General features: G+C 49.7%; 1 protein-coding gene and 1 long non-coding RNA gene across 21 annotated transcripts in view; both read left to right on the top strand.

Moving 5' to 3' along the window:
• The window catches only part of LOC144335530 (uncharacterized), a 40,579-nt gene extending 39,392 nt beyond the window's left edge, over window positions 1–1,187 (top strand). Inside the window, exon 4 of the long non-coding RNA XR_013406459.1 lies at window positions 1,170–1,187. This is a non-coding gene — a long non-coding RNA (uncharacterized LOC144335530). The remainder of the gene's footprint in view (window positions 1–1,169) is intronic.
• The window catches only part of MSI2 (musashi RNA binding protein 2), a 433,576-nt gene that overhangs the window by 205,292 nt on the left and 217,524 nt on the right, over window positions 1–10,760 (top strand). The gene's annotated exons all lie outside the window — the stretch shown is intronic.

The following is a 10,760-nucleotide window of genomic DNA, read 5'->3' as shown; positions in this document are numbered from 1 at the left end:
TTTGTAAGAGCTGGATGGATGGGAGCTTAGCAGAGGCAGGCCAATGCTCTTTAATGTTTTTCTTCCCATTTAATGAGTGTTGAGTAAAACTTGAGTTTAGGGTGTTTATGTGGCACAAAAGGTAAACCATTTGTGGTGTTTTGCAACTTGGGCTAAGTGTTTCTCACACGCATCCTCATGACATGGTGATGACTGCCTTCGTGTTAAACTTGGGTCCCCGTCAACTTTCTTCTGAAGTGCTTCCTGCTTTATTTTGGGGGCAGGAGTGGGAAAGGAACGAGGTGAGAGAAGGTGAGGCAGAACATGGGATGCCGCACGGGGGCATTGTCCTCAGTCGAACTTTCTAGAAAAAGGCATCACGCAGCCTGGAGACAGGAAGGGAGAGATTGAAATCATCTGCTATGGCTTTTTCTCTTCTGACATCAGAATGGTAGGAGGCCCTAAACCTTTGACCTCTGGCTCCAGGTCCATAAGTGTCCCAAGGTTCCCAGGAAAGGGATAACTTGTTAGATGGGAACCCTGATGTTTGATTAGAGCAGCTTTTAGTCACCACTGTCATGTTTTTGTTTATTCAGGCACCAGTTGGATCTGACCAGTGGTAGGTCCTGGAGATAGGAGGCACAGCCTTTACTCATGGCCTCATGATAAGGTAGAGTCATGCAGAACAAATAATGAAAGTATGGCTTGGCTGAGTGTGGTGACTCATGCCTCCAATCCTAGCACTTTAGGAGGGTGAGGCAGGAGGATTGTTTGAACCCAGGAATTCAAGACCAGCCTGGGCAACACAGCAAGACTTCATCTCTACAAAAAATTAAAAAATTAACTGGGCACTGTGGCTCATGCCTGTAATCTCAGCACTTTGGGAGGCTGAGGTGGGCAGATCACCTGAGGTCAGGAGTTAGAGACCAGCCTGACCAACGTGGTGGAGCACTGTCTCTACTAAAAATATAAAAATTAGCTGGGTGTGATGGCAGGTGCCTGTAATCTCAGCTACTTGGGATGCTGATGCAGGAGAACTGCCTGAATCCAGGAGGTGGAGGTTGCAGTGAGCCAAGATCACGCCACTGCACTCCATCTTGGGCAACAGAGTGAGACTCTGTCTAAAAAAAAACAAACAAAAAAAAATTAAGAAATCAGTTGGGCATGGTGACACATACCTGTAGTCTCAGCTACTTGGGAAGCGGAGGCAGGAGGATCACTTGAGCCTGGGAGGATGAGGCTGCAGTGAGCTGTGCTTGCATTACTGCACTCCAGCCCAGGTGACAGAGCCAAACCCTGTCTTGGGAAGGAAAGAAGGGAGGAAGGTAGGGAGGGAAAGAGGAAAAGGAAAGGAAAGGAAAAAGAGAGAAAGAGAAGAAAAAAAGATTTGATGTGTGCCAAGATGAAAGCAGGTAGAAGGCAGAGGAATCGTGAAATGCTGGATGGGTTCAGCTGGGAAGAGTACCAATGGGACATGAGGCACCCAGCCTGTGTGTTTGGAGAACTACAGCAGTTTGCAATGCCAGAAGGAACAAAGGGAGGTGAGGAACCATGGCAGTGGGGTGGGTGTGGGCGGGGGCAGGTCTCAGTGGTGCTAGGAAACTTGTACTTTATCCATAGGCAGGGGAGCTGTGGCTTCTATAGGCTTCAGGAGGAGGTCACCATTGAGCTCAGAAAGGAGAGGAGTTTTCTAGGCAGAAAGCATGGTTGACTGAAATGGCAGAGTGTGTTCTGGGGAGGGTGGCAGGCTCTGGGTGGTGCATTTGTCCCGGGCAAAGGAGAGACGTGAGGCGGGAGCTGTATGTCTTCCATACCGTGCTCACTCACCATGGTCAATGCTCAGAATCCCTCCTTACAGAGGCTGCACCCGTCTTTGTGGGTGCTTTGGTGGAAAGTTAAATTTGATTGTCCTACGGGCCTGTGGCAAGGGCCACAGTTTCCCCTTGTCTCAGTGCCCCGTTTCCTCTGAAGAGTGGGCATTGGTGACACACTTCATGACACTCGAGCATGTGCCCATGGGGCCTGCCGGCCGCTCCCTGCCCTCGACCTAGCCGCAGAGTGGACTGCACAGATCACACGGGAGCAGTGTTGTCACCCACTCTTCTCTGGGCTCCACACACAGACAGCATTTGGCCTGCTCCCCGAGGGCCACACGGTCATCCCAGGCAGCTGTTCAGTGGTAATTAGTCAACCCAAGTCTTGCAGGTTCAATGACTCATTGTCTTAAATTTTAATAAGTACAGCAAAACAGAGTGCTGATTTATTAAAAATTAATCCTCCTAAGAGGTAGCCTCAGCAGAGGGTTTGGAATGAAGGAAAACAGAGGGAATGTGCAGGGAAGCAGGAACTTTCTCCTTCTGGGGCCTGGGCTGCTGCCGGGAACAGTGGGGCAGAGCCCCAACTCTTGGAATTTTTTTTTTTTTTTTTTTTTTGACACGAAGTCCCTTGCCCTGTCACCCAGGCTGGAGTGCAGTGGAGCGATCTCAGCTGACAGCAACCTCCGCCTCCCGGGTTCAAGCGATTCTCCTGCCTCAGCCTTCCAAGTAGCTGGGATTACAGGCGTGAGCCACCACACTGGCTAATTTTTGTATTTTTAATAGAGGGCAGGGTTTAACCATGTTGGCCAGACTGGTCTCGAACTCCTGACCTCAAGTGATCTGCTTGCCTCGGCCTCCCAAAGTACTGGGATTACGGACGTGAGCTAGAACCCTTGGGTTTTAAGAAGGACATGGCAGCTCTATACAAACTTTCTCTCTTATGCTTCCTTTTCCATGACCTCGTTTCCTTCCTCTTGTCCTTCTCTCTCTCTGTGTTAGTTTCCTAGGGCTGCCATAACAAAGTACCACAAACTGGGTGCCTCAGCTACAGAAGTGCGTCGTCCCACAGTTTGGGAGGCCAGAAGTCCAAGATAAAGGTGCGGGCAGGGTTGGTTCCTGCTGAGGGCTCTGAGGGACAGTCTGTCCCAGGCCTCTCCCCTTGCCTCTGGTGGCTTAGTCTTTGGCATTACTTGGCTTATAGACGCATCACTCCAATCTCTGCCTTCATCTTTACATGACCTTCTCCGTGTGCGCATGCCTGGGCCTAAATATCCCCTTTTTGTAAGAACACCAGTCGTACTGGATTAGGGTTCTCTCCGACTTTCTCTTGCTCTGTGTCTCTCTGGTGCCACCTCCCCTGCCTGGCCCGTCATGGTTCACCTTACTATGTAGGTCCCATCCATCCATCAGAGATGGACGGATGTCCCCCTGGCTGCCAGACCCTGCCAGGACTCCTTTCTTTGCCTCTCCATAGGTGGGTGTTGTGACCACGTGAGCCCTGACATCTCACCTGGCAGCTTCTAGATTCCCCTGCCCTTCTCTGACAAAACTTTTCTTCTGGAACATTGACGAACTCCCCTGTGTAGGCTGCAGTTCCCAGCAGGGGTATGTGAATGTGGACAAGAAAAAGAGTATCTATGTGAGTCTGCATACTTGGAGAATTTCCTTCTATTGATCAAAATATTCCAGCATAGAGCAGTACATTCTCCTGAATAAGCCTTATCACTTAAAGCATTTCCTCCTCAAAGACAATCTATTTAGGCGACGTGCAGAGACAGCTGAGTTGAAATTCATCAAGAGGGGAATGTTGGCCCCCAAAGCATTATGGGCCATTAAGTCTGTAATGTTGCAGAGGCCTCTGGATAGCCAGAGTTCCTTCCTTCCTTGTGAACTGCAAGGGCTGCTGTGCCGGCACCTTCCTATTACACTCTTTGTCATACACACAAGCGCTCAGACATTCTCCTGGTGTTGCCCTCTTCCTTGGGCACCTGTGTCCATAACAGAGGATGGGGATAGCCGGGAGACTACCGCTTGGATGTCAGTGGAGGCCATGGGAACCCTTCCACCACAGGTCTCAGGATTAAGGAGCAACAGTTTTCATAGCAACGAGTGCCCCTTTCCATGCTTACAGCTTGGAGGACCCCAGGCCTGGGCTCTGGGAGGGATATAGACAGATACCTGGGTGCCTGTGCCCCCTCCCTTCTGCTGGGACCCTGGCCTGCTCGGTTCGCCAAGGGTGGCGTGTTTTCCGTCTGGAGTGTAAAGCCTGCATGGAGAGGGAAAGCATGGGGCTGGACCCTCCAGCATTGTGTATGTAGGAGCGGGGGTGGTGGGCAGGGTGAGTAGGACCTTGTCTGACTAGGACCAATAGTTTTGAAATGACTTGAAAAAAATTTGATCTTGGGGAATTTCCAGCATGAGTAAAATCTAGAGACTTCTCAGAGTTTTGAGAAAGCCACCCCCTGTCAAGCCAGTCACCGTTTCTGTCTCTACAGCCTCCCTCCCCATGGCCCCACTGAGACTACCTCCTGTCCAAACTCTAGTCACCCACCCCCTAAGGCTTTGCCCCGCCCTCCCAGCTGGCTGGATCTCCTCCCCAACAGCCCTGGGCTGCCTCTGCCTCCTCATGAGCACTGCCTTCACATGGGGGTGCCTCGATCGGAATCTCCAGGGTGTTCTCTTACCTTCCCTGTCCCATCCAGTCACAACCTCAGCTTCATCCATTCAGCAGTGTGAACCCACTGCTCCAGCCCCCTGCCCTGCCCCTGGCCCTGGACAGCACACCTGCTGTGCCCAGTCCAGAGCGCTCCCCCTCTCTAACTAGTGTAGACCTGCCCTCCAACACCAGTTCTGTGCATTCATTCTCTATATTATCCAACCAGCATCACCCTCTTCTTTGTCATTTGTTCGACACTTTCTGGATCCTTAGACTGGAACACTTCAGACTGGAGAGTTTACCTGAATTTTGTCACCCCTAAAGTGTCTCTACCTTGTCTACTTTCACATTTAGTTTGGTTCAGTTTAATGAGAGTGTGTGTGTGTGTGTGTGTGTGTGTGTGTGTGTGTGTTTTCAAGAATATTTTCTGGACTCACAATGGTTCTGTCTCCTTGGTTGATAGTTTGGGAGATGAGGTGGGGAGTTGAGGAAGGAAGGAAGGAAAGGGTAGAAAAAGAGTTGGCCAGGGTGGTGGCTCACGCTTGTAATTCCAGCACTTTGGGAGGCTGAGGCAGATGGGTCACTTGAGCCCAGGAGTTTGGGACCAGCCTGAGCAACATGGCAAAACCCTCTCTCTACAGAAAAAAAAAACAAAAATTAGTCAGACGTGGTGGCATGTGCCTATAATCCTAGCTACTGAGGAGGCTGAGGCAGGAGGATCACTTGAGCCTGGGAGGTCAAGGCTGCAGTGAGCCATGATCGTGCCACTGCACTCCAGCCTGGACAACAGAGCAAGACCCCATTTCAAAAAACAAAAAGGAAAAGCAGAGGTGTCTTAGAAGCAGAAGTGGACTAGAGGAACAGGCCACCTTTCTGGAAGGGGTTGGACAGATCTCAAGTAGGAGGTCAGATAGGGGAGAACATGGTTAGATCCATTTCTCTGAGGACGGCTACAAGCAAGAAGACTGCTGCCTCATTTATGGGGTGTGGGTGTGGGCCAGCCTCTTCAGCTGGAAGGAGGAAATGGGGAGAGGCAGGGCATCCTCCCACGCTACTGCCCCGTGGGACACTCTTTGGAGGCCTGGGAGTTCCTGGTAGGCCACTCTGTTCCTGTCCCTTCCTCTTTTCTCTGAGATTGGTCCAGCATACGGCCTGCAGAGCCTCTGGCTTCAGCTTGGCCAGAAGACGTCTGATCTTGCCAAAAAGTCCTTGGTTCTGAGTTGAAAACGGTCCCTCTCCATCGTCAGATATGACAGAGCCCTGTGAGCGGCGCCCACCTGGCATGAGATACTGTCGTGAAAGCCTGCACTAGCCTCCCTATTAAGTGGTGCGGCTTCCTTGCTTCCTGCTAACAGCACTCATCTTATACCTGCCCTGGGAAATGCCCTCGTTTTGGGCCACATGAATGTTTCTCAAAGGCAGAAAAAAAATTTTTTTTTGATGGAACCATCAAGAATAGTTTAAGCATGTGATATTATTATCCTTTTCATTACTGTCATGTTTCTATTTAACATGATTAGATGACTGGTTCTGAAAACCTAAATTACAGCACAGGCCGGGTGCTGGCTCAGGCCTATAATCCCAGTACTTTGGGAAGTCAAGGCAGGTGGATCACTTGAGTCTAGGAGTTCGAGATCAGCCTGGGCAGCATGGCAAAACCCCATCTCTACTTAAAGAAAAAAAAAAAAAAAAACACAGAGGAGGCATTTTGTTGAGATGAGAGTCAGCTGACATCACATTGCAGACACCTCTTTCAAAGGCAAAGGTCTTCCTGGGGCCCTTTCCCTAATCAGGGAAAATGAGGTAGATCCCTGCCTGGGATTTTTCAGAAGCTGCTTTGTGGTTTTTTTTGTTTGTTTGTTTTTTCGCCATGAAATAAGTTGCCCTTGGTGTCAAACTGTTGATCTCCGGGGTTCTGGAGTGGAGTGGAGGATGAGAAAGGGGAGAAAGGAGCCCGTTGTATGCCAGGCATTATGCTAATAGTTCTATGTCCTTAATTCGGGTCTTACCAAAAGCCCATGGGAGGGTGGGTATTGGCCTTCCCTTTTCAGAGGCCTGGTCTCTGTGGCTGGTAATGTTCTGTGCGCTTAGCGTGAGTGGCCATGCTCTCCTGAATTCCACCTTTCTCTCCACCCACCTTGGCGGGATTGGAACAGCCCAGAAACCCAAACTCTACTTAGCAGCACATCAGTTTTTTACAGGCCCGAGAACGCTGAAGAACATGAAGCTTTATTGCCATGCTTTTAGAGAACGTTAGCTCAGCTCTGAGCCCCGTAGAAGGGTTTCCAAAGTCTATTAGGCGGTAAATGCTTTCATGGCTTTGGAATCATAAGGTTGATTTGAAAAATTGGCACCTAATGGCTTACAACTGGAATAAATTTCCTGAAATTGGACCTCAGAGGGAGACTCGGGTGCACACGAGGCGGCCTCTCCCCGGCTTGGTGCACACCACGCTCTGTGAAGGGCATTTTCACCGCAGCCTTCAGGAACCAGAGTCCCCCGTAATTAGGGGAGAGGCCCTGTCACGCTTCATTTCTCGATTTGGACCCAACATTTAGTGGCAGTGACTGTGGGGAGGCTTCTGACTGGAATTTCTCCCCACTGGCCTTTCAAAGGCCAGGGCCTGAGAATTCCTGAAAAATTAATGGGGTCTCTGTGGGTTCTTTACACTTGCTGGTAACCTGGCCTCTCCCAGGCCCGCTGTGGCTCCCTGGCATAATAGCTGCTCAGCAGCTGGTCTTTTGTATGCAAATATGACCTAAAGCTGTACGGGAGGCGGCAGTCCATTGTTGCCCAAGACTGTGCAATTTCAAACAGACTCGGGCTTTTAAAATATTCCAGACAGATATTGAAAATGTCAGCAGCGGGTTTCTCCCACTTACTTCTTGCCCAGCTCTTTTTTCCTCTCTTCCTCCCCCTGCCACCCACCCCACCATAAAATATAATCAAAAAGCTGGTAAATAATTTAAAGAATTGCCTCAAAGGATTTGCAGACTAGAAAGAGACTCCCTTCTCTGGTTTAAGTTGAGAGAAACTATTTTCATTTTTTTTCCCCAAGATATTTAAAATATTCAGGAGTGTCCCACAGGGTCTTGAACTCGTAAGTGTCTGCATTTTTCTCACTATACTCTCATCCCCTCTTTTCTTTATTGATTTTTTTTAAGGTTGCTGTCGGCAACATTTAGGTCCAACTTTCAAATGAAAATCATATTTCAGATACTGGTCTTAAGTCAGACCAACTTAAGGTCTGTTTCATTCATCTGAGTTCTGTGCCCCCTGCTCTTTAGTTTAATGGGAGAGTGGAGGGAATCTTGGCTGCTGTGATTTTTCATCCTATTAACTCTTTTCAAAGGGATCCTTATCTTGTGAGCAGAAGGGAGTGATGTCTTGTATGTGGAGTCACTGTGTTTCTTCTTAGAGAAACTTAATCATCCCTCCCTACTCACCTTGAGAAGGTCTCTGGGTAGCCAGAAGCTTAGACTAAGGTGAGGGTGCACGGATTGGGAAAAATAAACATACCTCTTATTGACCAAGTCTCTGTCCCTGAAGACAGGCATTGCCCCTCCTGGAAGAACTGTCAGGTGGGTATGCATTTCCACCCCCAGCAGTCCTGAGGCCAGGAATCTGGCTGGCCATGTGGAGATGATTGTACCTGGGATATGGTGCATTCTTGAAAAGCATTGGATGGATGGGAAAAAGGAAGAAGCATGAATGGATGATAAAGGGAAAAGAGGAAGGACAGATGCACGGATAGAAAGATAGATGAAGTCTGGATATGAAGTTAGACGAATGAAAGGAATGGCAGATGGATGGATAGATGGACAGATGATAGATGGATGCGTGGATGGACAGGTAGAAGGGCAGATGAAGGATGGATGGGTAGATGGATGGATGAAAGGAAGGAAGAACTGATGAAAGATGGCTAGATGGGTGGATGGATGGACAGACGGGTAGATGGAAGGAAGGAAAGAGGGATGGCAGGCACCTGGTTTCCCCTTTAGTATTCGTATTCGTTCCCTCGTGCTGTACCCAACCAGAGGGCATTCCCTGGGCCTGCCCCTAGAAGGTGGAGAGGGTGATCCAGGACCCCTAGGACACTGGTCCCAGGGAATCCCGACCGTCTTCCGTGAACACTTACAAATGCCTCTATTGACTGACCCTCCAGGAAGGCCATTCTCATAGCACTCTTTCCCTTTAAAAGCATAGTGTTGCACTTATACGGCCCACCCCGCACCCCTTCTGGCATTCCCCCTCTCTCTCTGAGGGACCTGCACACTGACACTCCCTGGACCATTTTTAGGGATCTGGTAGTTCACTGTCAAAGAGCCAGGTGTGTCCTCTCTGGGTCCAGCCAACAAAGGTCACCTCCTTGGCAGTGTGGTCTGTCAACTAAAGTCGTTGCCTCAAACCCGGCAACGTCAAGCGTGGTGGATAAGAGCTCAGGCTCTAGAGGCAGATGGGGCTGCGTTTGAACCCCTGGTGCCACCATTTACTGTCTGTTATGTAACCTCTTAAGGCCTTAGTTTCCGCATCCGTAAAATGGAGGAAAGAGTCTCTACCTAAGGGTGTTGTGAGAATGCAGTGAGACAATGCACACAGAATCCTTAGAAACAAGCCGTGGCGGCCGGGCGCGGTGGCTCAAGCCTGTAATCCCAGCACTTTGGGAGGCCGAGGCGGACGGATCATGAGGTCAGGAGATCGAGACCATCCTGGCTAACACAGTGAAACCCCGTCTCTACCAAAAATACAAAAAAAAAAAAAAAAAAAAAATTATCCAGGCGTGGTGGCAGATGCCTGTAGTCCCAGCTACTCGGGAGGCTGAGGCAGGAGAATGGCGTGAACCCGGGAGGCGGAGGTTGCAGTGAGCCGAGATCATGCCACTGCACTCCAGCCTGGGTGACAGAGTGAGACTCTGAGAAAAAATAAAAAGAAACAAGCAGTGGCTGGAACATTACACCCGAATGCAATACATGTGGAGTTTATTGTTGTTGCTACTGAAAGTAGTGGGACTGACATCTCTTGAGGAAGAGATAGGAAGAATCCTGGCTTCTGAGATGACGTTCAGGCACACAGCACACGTCTTGCTGAGGTCTTGAGCTGTCATCAATGCCGGGGGACGCAGTCGGTGTGGTAGAGTGGCTGCCCAGAACGCGGGTCTCTTGGGCCTCATCCGGGCATCCTGTGTGCCCTGTTGTAAATAGCAGCTGAGGATGGCGAGCACTGGGGAGATGCTGTGAGGGGCCTGAGAGGAATCATTAGCTGACCTCTCTCTCCTTGAGACAGAATCTTTTCCCTTCTCCTTTTGTTCTTGTAACTGACCCTCTGACAGTTTCTCCTCCCTTGAAAGCAGAGGCCCTGAGTCTCCTCCAGCTGTCAGTATGCATGTTCCCCTGGGCATAAACTCCAACACGGGCTGCCCGAGACCAGCTCTCACCTTCGTTTCTGCCCTGGAGAAAGGCTGCTTTCAAGTTGGTAAAAGCCTCAGGAGACCATGGCTGGCTCTAAGAGCCTCTTTGTGCTCTGAAATCCAGAATAGCCCTGGCCTTGTCGGCTCAGAGGAGCCTTCCAGAAAAACAAAAGCCCTTGACTTCTACCTCATCTCCTAGCTCCTGTTCTTTTCTATTTTAAAGCCCTTAAGAAGGGAGGTGTGAAGTCCATGGTCTGTAAGCATAAAGGATTTTTAAACTAAACAAGAAAACCAATTATTTTTCTAACTGCTTTAGTCCTTCAAATCTTTCACTGTAATGGAGATTTAGAACCCATCACAGTTGGGCTATTATTTCTGTGTAAACAGTGTCATGCCCTATTGCACCAAGCAAACAGTCAATTTTTTCCATTACACTTAGACACAGATGATGAGGGTGCCGAGTTGATGGTCTCCCAAGCAGGTTTTAGTTGATGGGGAGCGCGTGACTGTGGTAGGAGGTGAGGAAAGGGTTAAGGCTTACAGGGGATTTGGGTTCTTACCCAGGGGTCACCTCTTTGGCTTCAAAGCTCTGTTAATCTTCAGGTCCTGGCTTGTGAACCTCCTCTATCCAGAGCAGGGAGACTGGGGGAGAGAGAAGGGTTGGTGGGAGACTAGGACTAAGGTGAGAAGGGCAGGAGCTGAAAGTTTCTTTCAACTGGTGGGAGAGGGCACATCTTCAGTGTCCCCATCTCCAGAGTCTCCCTTCTTCCAGATGGTTCTGCTTTTGGAGCTTCTGAAGTGCACATCTGATTTTGCATTCCACTGCTTGTAGCCCTGGGATAAAATCCAGACAGCTGTATGGCCCATGAGCCCTTGTCCTGTGGTGCCCACCTGGACTTCT

This window comes from Macaca mulatta, chromosome 16 (genome assembly GCF_049350105.2).
Source record: "Macaca mulatta isolate MMU2019108-1 chromosome 16, T2T-MMU8v2.0, whole genome shotgun sequence".
In the NCBI taxonomy this organism is placed as follows: Eukaryota; Metazoa; Chordata; class Mammalia; order Primates; family Cercopithecidae; genus Macaca; species Macaca mulatta.
Note: the sequence above shows the minus strand (reverse complement) of the source record. Positions and strands in the feature narration are given on the sequence as shown.